The sequence below is a fragment of the Pongo pygmaeus genome, chromosome X, assembly GCF_028885625.2.
Source record: "Pongo pygmaeus isolate AG05252 chromosome X, NHGRI_mPonPyg2-v2.0_pri, whole genome shotgun sequence".
In the NCBI taxonomy this organism is placed as follows: Eukaryota; Metazoa; Chordata; class Mammalia; order Primates; family Hominidae; genus Pongo; species Pongo pygmaeus.
In genome coordinates this window covers 14,686,298-14,697,958 of record NC_072396.2, presented here as the reverse complement: position 1 = coordinate 14,697,958, position 11,661 = coordinate 14,686,298, and the positions used below count along the sequence as shown (strand labels likewise).

At 38.7% G+C, this 11,661-nt stretch overlaps 1 pseudogene; it reads right to left on the bottom strand.

Annotated features, from left to right (window-relative positions):
• Positions 1-2,238: 2,238 nt before the first annotated feature.
• Positions 2,239-3,596, bottom strand: LOC129024651 (ubiquitin-conjugating enzyme E2 E3-like; annotated as a pseudogene).
• Between the last annotated feature and the right edge of the window lie 8,065 nt (positions 3,597-11,661).

The window sequence follows — 11,661 nt, the reverse complement described above, 5'->3', positions numbered from 1 at the left end:
AGGTGAAACTTCTCTGCCCTGCACATAGTGGATCCGAATGCCCAGGCCAATGAACTGTTTCCACTTAATTCCCTTGATTCAATGTTTGACAGAGGTAAACAAAGTGGTGCCTCTGCCAACATGTAGGTATGAATTTACTCATTGAATTAAGCCTCTATGTCAGCACTAGGGAGACTAACTCCAAACAGCAAAAGAAGCACCCAGCTTACTATGAAATACAATCTTGGAAATTTGTTCATCATAAATACTAATGATTCACCACTTTACCTAGTCTGATAATATTTTCTTACAAATTATAGGACAGCAAAACCCTGGAGATATACTGTACAGGATTCACAGTATTTTCAGATTCTGCTTCTCTTTTGTGTTCTCTCTTTCCTTGCTTCTCTCTCTCTCTGCCTCTCTACATGTCTCTCCTTTCCTCTCTGTCTCTGTGTGTCTCTGTACCTGAGTGTCTCTCTTTGTGTGTATCTCTCTCCCCCGCCCTTCCCCCTTCTGTGTATGTGTCTCTCCACAACCCCTTCCCTTAATGCCTCATTAACTGGATAACTGTATGAATACCGCTTTAAGGTTATATTTTATCTTTCATCTCTACCTAGATAATAGAGTAAAAACCAGGGAAATTGCTCTCAATGGGAACAAAACTCATTTATCACCAATAAACACCAACTGCTGATACTTGATAACAACACTGTCGCTCTGCACATTGCAATATTCATGCAAGACTATGTTAATATCAGAGCACGTTACACTAAAAATTCTTGATAAACAGAAGCAGAGACATAGGTTGAAAGTGATGTTAAATGAGCAAAGACAGCATCTCTTTAAACCGAAGAAATAAATGTAGGTATCTCACCTCTGAGATACTAGAGGGAAGAGCCTCTAGTTTGATTAACAGTTATTAAGCATCTGTAGCCTCACAAAGAAAACTCAGGCTAAGAGAATAAATTTAGGTAATCTAAATGGTCCAGTTCCCCTCCAGCTGTATATTTCCTACATTGAAAATCCCTTTTGTATTTAACAAGGAAATCCATGCATAAGGATCCAATAGACTAAATTAATGGAGACTGAATTCATGTTTGTATGTGCCCCAACAGGGTGTCCATCTGAGATTTTTTCTGCAAATAATATGCAATTTCTTCTTTCATATGCATATATTTTTTGTGACCAGAAACTGGCACCTGCAGACCCACTCATAGCAAGGATGCAATCTTAACTAGGTTCTCTATGTAGAGCACTGACAAGTCCTATAAGGACTGAACACGTAACTCTCACCATGACAACCCCATTCTCCAACCAAGTGGGTTTGGTTTCTTTTTAGTCTTATCAGCATATCTACCTTCTTCTAGCAATATCACAGCCCTTCTTCTTTTAGCAACTGCTTCTTACTTTACTTCAAATGTAGCTCTTGTAGGGCCACCATGTTTTTATATCACCTTGTCCCCAAGGCTGGATTGGTTCAAAACTGAGCACTGTACAAGTTCTTCTTTCCTCATGACTTTCCTAACTGGCACTGAGTACAAAGCTTCCAATTTGGTGGTGAAACCTGCAGGATGTCATACTTAAGAGTAATTGACAACCATGTTCCCTGGCTCATGGAGGAAGCTAGTATTTTAGGGAAAAGGTCAAGACAACAGGCAGAGAAAAGGTCAAAAAATAATTTAAATAGGGTTTGTCATGGACACTTCAGCATCCCACCATAAGCCCTCTGATAATCCCTTTAATCATCCTGCGTACTCCTTCCCCAGCTTCTGTGTGCTTTGTCTCTAATGGTCCATACCTGTGATTCTTTTAGGATGTCATCTTTGGGGCTACTAGAGCTCTTTGCCCTGATAGGTGGAGAGAGAAGTGCTTGGGGGTTATGTTTCCCCAGGTGAGAGTAGGGTTTAACTGACTGGTGCAGGTGTATGAAAACCAAACTCCCTTGCCTCTGGTTGGAGCAAACTCTGAGTTATAATTTACACTTCAGAACTCCCTTGTAGGATTTTGTTGACGCTGAGACTTGGCTTGGAACAGCCTCTTGCTTGGCTTCGTACCCTTTTCTGTCATACTTCTCATGCTCCCTTACTTGTTTCTCTAAGGAGCACTAAAAACACAAACTTAGATGCTCTTCAAGCAAGTTTCTGTCCTTAATAATCCCTGGGACCCTTCAGTACACCTCAGAAGTTTGGTTACTAAGATTCCCAGTGCCATTTCTTTAATTTTTTTTAAATGTTTTCAATTTAAGAATTGGTTTATTTGTGCTAGTCTTTAGTAATCTTCATAGCCACATTTTTATTTCATCAACAATCATCTCAGACACACCTTCTAACAAGACTGACTTAAAATATTACGACAGGAAACTATGCCTTCGGGAGCATGTTTATTGTGTTTGAGATGATACATCAGGTGCTCTCTGAGCTACAAAGGGTAAAACGAAATCCTCTCATTACAAACTGACAAAGGTAAAAGGTAAAACATTTTTCACAACAGCATGAACCACATACTCAGAAATAGATCTGGGTATAATACAAAGGACATAATTCCTAGTCATCTACAGCTACTTTTGTAAGTTCATACAGATAATGAATCAGGCTAAAATGCACTATAATATTTGGTAGACTTCAGGACCAGTATCCTTAGTACATCACAAAATACATTTTGATATCCCAAAGAAGCAAGACTTGCAAGTAGGCGTTTTAAACATAACTAATCTACAGCTACAAAGTTCTACTCTTGATAACATTTACCTTTTTGGGGAGTCTCCCAGGCTCCAAAGGATAAAAGCAGAGTAGAATCAGTATAACACATACACAGAAGTCCGTATTGTAAAGACTATAAAGATTTGCAGCACAGTGAGAAGATGCCTTCTGCTCCTTCACACTGCATACAAATTATGTGAATTATGTTGCGTATCTCTTGGTCCTTTGGCTATCTTGTCGTGTGCTGCTCTGTTGGTCAAATACTGAGTGGCTATGCTTCCAACTAGAGGATCCACAGGGTTGCAGTCCGTCAAAAGGGAACAAATAGACAGCAAAACCTTTGAAATAGTCAAAGCGGGACTCCAGTTGTCTTTAAGGATGTCCAGACAGATGACTCCCTGACTGTTGATGTTGCAGTGATAGATTCTGGTGTGGAAAGTAACCTTTGGTGGCTTAAATGGATAATCTGATGAAAATGTGATATCCAGCAAAAACACACCACTTTCATATACAGAACCTGGTGGACCAAGTATAGTTGATCTGCATTCATAAATGTTACCTCCTTTAGGCCCAGCACTGCAATTAGGAGGAGGATCAAGGGTTATTTCAGCTAGCTCCTTCTGAATTCTTTTAGCACTAGTGGATAACTTAGCAGTGGTTTTGCTAGAGAGTTTGGTGTTTTTCTTCTGCTGGGTGGCAGAAGGTTTTCTTTCCTCCTGTTCTTCAGGCTCTGGAGCGGCTGGTCTGCATCTGAACTGCCACTGCTGGTGCTGGGGCTCTCATCATCAGACCTTTGCCTATCACTGGACATCTTGGTGAAGTTAACTCTTGGAAAACTCGGCCGCCCGCCCGGCCCGCTCGCGCGCCGCTATGGTGTGAGGGAGGGAGAGAGAAAAAACCCTTCCTTAAGGAAATGGAGGCAGCTGTTGGGGGAGGGGAGAGGGGGGAGGGGAAAAAAAGAAGCCGAGGAGGCTCTGGCCGGGGAATGTGGAACATTGAAAGTCGGAGGGGGTTGTGCAGTGCTGGGCTCCGGCCGGAGGGTGGCGCCGCCCAGCGCCTCCGGAAAAAAGGGGGTGGGGTGGGAGCTCGGCTGAGCGAGGGCGCGAGCTCCCGGCGAGGCGGAGGGGACGCGGGAGACCCCCGCGCGCTGTAGCCTCTCACCGCCGCCACCCGGCTCAGCTCCTGTTTCTTTTAATTTTGAATTGTAAATTGACAAATTACAGTTGTATGTATTTATGGGGTACAAAATAATATGATGATTTCTGAATACAATGTGGAATTTTTGAATCAAGCTAATTAATATATTCATCACCTCGAATATGAATCATTTTTTGTGGTAAGAACATATGAAATGTACTCTCATTTCAATCCCGTTTCCTCTTCATAAACAAGTTCAAGTAGGGGTTCTGTCATTTGCAACCAAAAGAGATCTGACTAATTCAATGACTGAGACACCAAATTCAATGGAATATGATGTGATTCAAAATGGTTATTTTGCTAGATATGTTAATATTAACAGAACATTTGTAGGCTCGACTAAATAAATGGTTTGGCTGGTCTTTACTTTTGAGAGTCGATTAGTCAACCCTATGAAAATGATCAAATCAATTTGTACATCTAGATGTAGATACATTTACCACTTAACTGCCTTTGAGACAGCACAGTACAGAAAAGTTGGCTCTATTGATCCATGCAGTTTTACAAAAACTAGTGTAGCGAAATACTGAGCAGGATATTAATAACATTTCCAATCTTATGATTATAGACAACATGTGATTTGCAATGAATTTCAAAGGCCCAAGAGAAGTTTATTGATGCTAATTATAAGAAACATTTTGACAGCCACCATCTGGAGCAATGCTTAAGTGAATATAAGCTGCTAAAAATGAGTTTAATATGATAACCAGTTTATTGGGCAGGTTACAGAAATATCTCTTTACAAATTATTCAACAGGGATTGAGATCATTTGCTCAAACTTTTCTAATATTTCCCTCCCAGTTTGAAAGGAGAAAGCACAACCTAAATAAGTTATAGAGTTGGGACTAATTGGTGCCTGATTAAAGCTATTCAGCCATGACCATGTTGTAAAGTAGAAGCAAAAATGGGACCTTGGCAGAAAAGCCCATAATTACTATGACAAAGAAAGAGCAATCTCAGTGCTAAATTAAAAATGGAATTGTTTTACATTTTCTTGAGAAAGGAGGTTCCATAAGACTGCCTTTTACTCATAAATAATATGAAAGTTATTAATTATTAAATTTAATATTGGAAAAAGAGGCTTGTGCATCATTCACACATAATCATTAACCATTAATTAATCCACTAACTTCAAAATAATTAAATGACAGCATAGATACAATGCCAATTCACAAACTCAAGCTACACGTTACTGACTTTCAGGCATGCAGACTCTAATTTCTGTAATATTTATAACAAGAATGGGGGAGGAAGGTGAGTGTGGTCATCTTCCTAACGTATTTGACTCAGAAATAGCCCTCCCAGTAAAGCAGATTTAAGTTATTAAGCCAATGCCCTATATATGTTTCATTTGCAAATGAAGTACCTTCATGTAAAGATTTCTTTCAGTTCTTCATGTTGTTTTTCACAAGGATTTCACAAGGAAGGGAAAGCACATTCAATGGTGCTAATGCATTTCAACTATTTGAATTGTGCTTCTACTTATGATCTGGGTTGCTACTTATTCATTCATTCCCTAAATCGACATTTAGTTACCCATATTTTGCAGGCACTGGAGATACCATAGTCACTAAGACAGGGCTCCCCTCATGAAGTTCACAGGCCAGCAATGGAGACAGACAGTACATAACAATCACCAATATGATGTGGTCACTGCTAAAATAGAAATATATGTCTAATCTTAGAACACCTTGGTTGGAAAAAAAAAGGGAGGAAGAGATGGTAGGTGAAACAAAAGGCATCTAGGAGGGGAAAGATTAACAGACTGAGAAACTCTAAGCAGGTGTTTACTGGAGACTGATAAATATACAGACCCTGTGCATCTGGCTAGTCAGCACATGGAGAGCAGAACAGGACCAGCACATTTGCAAGGTAAATTAAATTTGTTTTTGTGCTCCCATGATGCATCCCAGTAGAAGAGCTTATTAATTAGGAAAGTTCTCCTGACCCAGTGGAGAACATGGAATGCATTCAGGGAAACAGGAAGCTCCATTCTGATGCTGGTTGGCAGTATGGTGGCGGGGCGAGGAGGAGATAATTTGCATACCTTTGTGGTACTTGGGCATTTGGGCTACAGTCCATATATATTATATAAAGGCATAAAGGTAGTCTTAGTCTGGACTGATTACGTAGCTAGACAGAGCAGACGTCAGAATTTTCAGAATCTGTAAATGGATGGGACAAGGAAAGGAAAGAGGCACATCTCAACATATCCAAAAGAATGAAATTCTTTTGAAGAGTTGTAAAATCAAGACAGAAACAATTACCCTCAGGAGTTCAGAAGTGCTATCTACTCTTCCATGTTTATATTATAAATTCCTTATGTCTAAAAACTTCTTCAAATTTCACCTAAGAGTTATTAGGGGTCTCCTATATGAACTTACTGGCAAACCTTTCAATTATAGCCTTGGTTTTCAGAAGAGCATGCTAGGATATACTGGAAGCCATAGGATAAAACTGGTATATTCTCTTAACAATGTCAATTTCACGTTATTAAAAATCCTCTAAGATATTTCTATAATAAAACTGTAGTGAATATAATGTGGATTTGGATGTAGAATTCATTTAAAAGCTTATGGTGAAACAAAAGTCTTCAAAAAAGATTTGAACTTTCTATAGGTACACTTACATTTTCTCTGCCATTAGGGGAACATTAATGAAGAAATTTGAGAGACATTTCCTTATTTAATTCTAACAAATGTGTGATGTTCCCTACTTTACACTTGAGGAGGTTGAGGCTTACAGAAGTTATTAATTTACCCCAAATTATACAGCTTCCTTAATTAGAAATTTTCCATGGATGTTTAAATTTCAGCTTGAACAGACAAGCAAGATAAAGGCCAATCTTAACTTCACAGGGTATATTATTATATATTAGCACTGACATTTCAAACTGTCATTTTTCCCACTGTTTTTGTCTAAAACAATAAAAAACCTTAAAAATCTAAGTGTTCCATATGTACTAAGAACCGGAAACTTTCAAAGCTCCTTGTATCAAACAATTTATAGGTTTAAGATTTGTCCTACCTTTTCAGTTGTCTTTAGAAAAGCAGTGCTTAACTGCTGCCAAAGGGATATCAACTTTTCATGCATCAATTTTACTTGCTCAGGAAGGTTAAGTGATGATCCCAAGCACGCACTACTGGCAGGAGTCCATCTAATTTAAGAAAGGCTTAGGGAGTGATTGGCATAACAAGGCAAAGCCTCCAAGGAGCTATAGGACACAGATGGAGCCTGAGATATAAATATTAGCTATAAAAGAACTTACCATTTCAAGACCCAAGTCTTTTTCATCTTTGTAACCCAGACACAAGGCAACACCACTGAGGTGAAACATTATTATTTTTCAGCAACAGCTCTACAGTTGCTCAGGAATGTATGCAGGATACTGTCTTTTGGCATTCAGTATCTGTATCGATCCACAGTACCTAAAAGACTGGAAATCTAAAAACTACATTTACCAAACTCCCTTGACACTACAATTCCAGATGTGATATAGGTTCTGCCAACTGCATACACTCATAGGCGATATGAAAAGCCGGAGGGAGTTAGAGGCCATTGTCTTCTACGGTCCTTTGGGCATAAACGTCTGGCCCAACAGGATGATGCTGCATGGATTTCACAATCCCTGTAGTAGTTGCCTGGTCTCTGTATGACAGTCAAATTGGTAGATGACCTTGAAGTCAGCCTAAAGGGGGCCTCCTATTTTGATATCTCAAATCTTTCCAATAGTTTGGTAAATAACTAATTATCTGCGTTACATTTCTTTCTGCTTGAGATACCCAGAGAGATTTATTCCAGGGAACCTGATGAAAATCAGGTCTATAGTACCACCATGAGTTATTGCTAGTAAAAACGATGCTTAGAAGGCCAAACACAGGAATCTGAAAGTTGTGGAAATAGATGGGTATTTCCTTCTCATTTTTTGTTGCTTTGTTTAGCTAAGGATTGTGTGTTAATGCCTGCAGGGCTCGTAGTAGGATGGTTGTAAAATGGTTTAGAATGCTGCTCTCTTCAAGGGCTTAGCTGACCTTGGCATCCCGTGAACCCTGAGCAAAATTTAGTCATCTTCACTAGGAAATCCTGTGACCAGAAGTGACATTTTATGCTAATGAGCTTCTCTTTCCAGTGTTGGATTTTTCCCATTGTCACAATATAAGAATCTGTCTGCTAGAGGTGATTACTTACAACAGTGATTTTATTCAGTTGTATCTCAAATCAAATTCTCAACTCTGATGGTACATTAGTGGGTTCTTTAAAAAATTGATATGCAGGGCCTTACCTCCAGAGGTATAATACAATTGGTTTTGGTTGAATCCAGGCATCAGCATTTTTTAAACTTTTCCAAAAATGTAGCCAGGGCTGAGAACAACTGAACTGGGCCAAACTGTAACACTGACGGTGAGCATAACTCACAGAAGACTTGCATAGTAAACAGATAAAGCCAATATAAAGGCATGCAAAATGCTCCAGTGATAACTTAAATACCGATAAAAGTTTAAAGAAGGACTGCACTGAGGCCTGAAGTTGTCCAGAAAGGGGTGATCAGGAAGGAGTAACTCAGGCTGAACTCTGAACAGTGAATGAAATTTGCACAAGTGAAAAAGAGTGAAGGGGTAGTCCAGGTAGTAGAAACTGCAAGGATAAAGGAATAAAGCAGGTGTGAGCATGTTATGCAACGTGGGCAGTTGAGAGTCAACTAGGCAAGAGGAGGAAGGTGAGAAAGTACAAATTTGGACAAGGTAAAGTGGAGTCAGATTACAGAAGACCTCAGAAGCCAGGCAAAGGAGCCTATGCTGGTAACATTAGGCAATTGGAGGGTCAGTGAAAGGGATGTCCTTGGTTTTCTGTCATGACAGATGGTGCCATCTTTGGCAAAGTAAGATTGCTGAAATCAAAAAGTATTTGAGCTTGATAGTGATAGCTTAGCTCTGAACATAGCAAGGTTCTTAGAATGGGGAAAGATGTTAATGTAACTTGGAGTTTAAGCAGCATCAAAATAGTATATCAGCTGTTACTGAGCTGATATTGATTGCTTCAAAATCCTCTATAGCTTTATGGTTACCTTTTACTTGTGGAAGGAAACCAGGGAACAGTAAAAATATGTTGGGGAAGCTTAGTCTTTCCTCATCATAAAACCTCATATTAGTCTAGTTGACATGTGTTGAGGACACTCTCAGTGCTCCACCCAGATACCCTCTGATCCCTTTTGCCATTTCAGTGGATGCTTTCTCTGGTTTCTGTGTGCCTTTGTTTCTAACATCTGTACCTCTGGCTCTCTTTAGAGGATGCCCCACAGGCAACTAGATTTGCATCCCCACAGGCAACTGTGAAGAGCTAGAAACATCTAGGATTGATGTTACCCACCAACTGCCCTGCTCCCTGACAGGCCTGCAAAATGGCAGATAGGATGCTGGAGTATGAAAGCCTACCTCCTTTCCTCTAAGTTGAGGCAAAATCTGGAACATAATTTACACTCCGGGGCTCTCCTGCAGGATCAGACTGAAGCTAACTTTCAGGAAGTTTTGTTAAGATTGCAAGCTTGTGTAGCATCCTCTTCTCCTCTTCCTTTCTTCCCCCATTTCCTTGTTAATCACCCCCAGAAGCACTTCCTTTTATCATGTGTACAGAAATCCTTGTTTCAGGGTCTCTTCCAGAGAACCCAAACTAGAACAGCTCGCTCTGATGAACAAATTGCTCTTATATGCACCACATTTACTGTCACTCGTGGATTTTTATTGTTCACTCTCCCATGGGATTTTTTTTTTTTTTTGAGACAGTTTCACTCTGTTGCCCAGGCTGGAGCACAGTGGCATAATCATAACTCACTGCAGCCTCAACCTCGCAGGCTCAAGTGATCCTCCCACCTCAGCCTTCTGAGTAGCTGGGGCCACAGGCATGTGCTACCATGCTCAGATAATTTTTAAATTTTTTTTTGGTAGAGGTGGGGTCTCCCTATGTTGCCCGGGATGAGATTTTTTAATGTATGGGTTTTTTTTATAGCAAGTACCAGGATGAAGCTGAAAATCTGACTTGGGAGTTTTTCCAACAAGTCAAGACAATTACTTTCCATTTATACCAAATCTGAGGTTATTAAAGATCTCACCAAGTTGAAGCCCTACATCTGATGTTATTAGATGCAGAAAGGATTATTTTTTAAGAATTACTGTTTAGCAAAGACTTCTCCATTCATACCATTCCTGGTTTTAGTACAAATGATTTGTCTTATGCTTCAGAACCAAAATGCATTCTATAAAAGCTCATAATTTTGACTACAGTTGTCCATTGGTAGAACAATCTTTTTTTTTTTTTTTCAGATTCAAGTAATCCATCACCCAGTTTTTTTTCTTCACTTTCTTACTGTGGTAAAATATGCATAACAAAATGTATCATCTTAACCATTTTCAAGTGTACAGTTCATTGGTATTATATACATTCATATTGTTATACAACCATCACCAGTCATCCATCTGCGTAACTTTTTTATCTTGCAAAACTGAAACTCTATACCCATTAAACAATAACTTCCCACTACCCCCTTCCCACCAGCCTCTGGCAACCACCATTCTACCTTCTGTCTCTATGATTTTGACTGCTCCGAGGACCCCATATAAATGGATTCATACAGTATTTGTCTTTTTGGAACTTGCTTATTTAATCTAGCATAATGTCCTCAAAGTTCACCCATGTTGTAGCATATGTCAGAATTTCCTTCCTTGATAAGGCTGATGGATAAGGAGGAACTTACTTCTGCCATTTTGCTATTTGATTTCTATATGCCTTATAGCTTTTTTATTTCCCACTTCCTACATTACTGTCTTTCATGTTTAGTTAATTTTTGAGTTTAAATATTTCAACAGCTTTCTCATTTCCTTTTGCATATTTTCTATTTTCTTTGTAGTTTTCATAAAGATTACATTTAAAATCCTTAAGTTATATACTATAATTTGAATTTATACCAGCTTAACTTCAATAACACACAAAAATGCTGCTTCTTTACCTCTCAATCCCCACTCCTTTCAGTTATTGACATCACAAAATTACATCTTTATACATTGTGTGTCCGAAAACATAAACTAATACTTTTTTAATACATTGGCCTTTTAAATTATATAGAAAACAAAATATGGAGTTATAAACCAAAGTTATAATTATTCTATCTTTTAAATTAATTATTGCTTCTAAATGTATTACTCCCTTAAATCATGTAGGAAACAATAAGCAGGGTTACAAACCACTTTTACAATAATCGAGCTTTCATAATTGCCCATGTATTTACCTTTACTGAGATCATTATTTCTACAGATAGCTTCAAGTTGCTGTCTGGTGTTCTTTCATTTCAACCTGAAGGATACCCCTTAGCATTTTTTCCAGGGAAAGTCTAGTGGTAACAAACTCCCTCAGCTTTTGTTTATCTAGGAATATCTTAATTTCTCTTTTAATCTTGAAGGACAGTTTGGCTGCATATAGAATTCTTAGTTGGAAGGTTTTTCTTTTCGCACTTTGAATATATCATCTGGTTGCTTTCTAGGCTCCAAAGTTTCTGATGAGAAATCTGCTCATAATTTTATTGAGGATCACTTGTATATGATGAGTCATTTCTCTCTTGCTGTTTTCAAGATTCTTTCTTTGTATTTGATTTTTGACAGTTTGATTATAATGTGTTTTGGTGTGGGTCTCTGAATTCATTCTACTTGGAGTTTGTTGAGCTTCTTGGATGTTTATGTTAATATTTTTCATCACATTTAAGGAGTTTTCAGACAATAGTTATTTAAATATTCT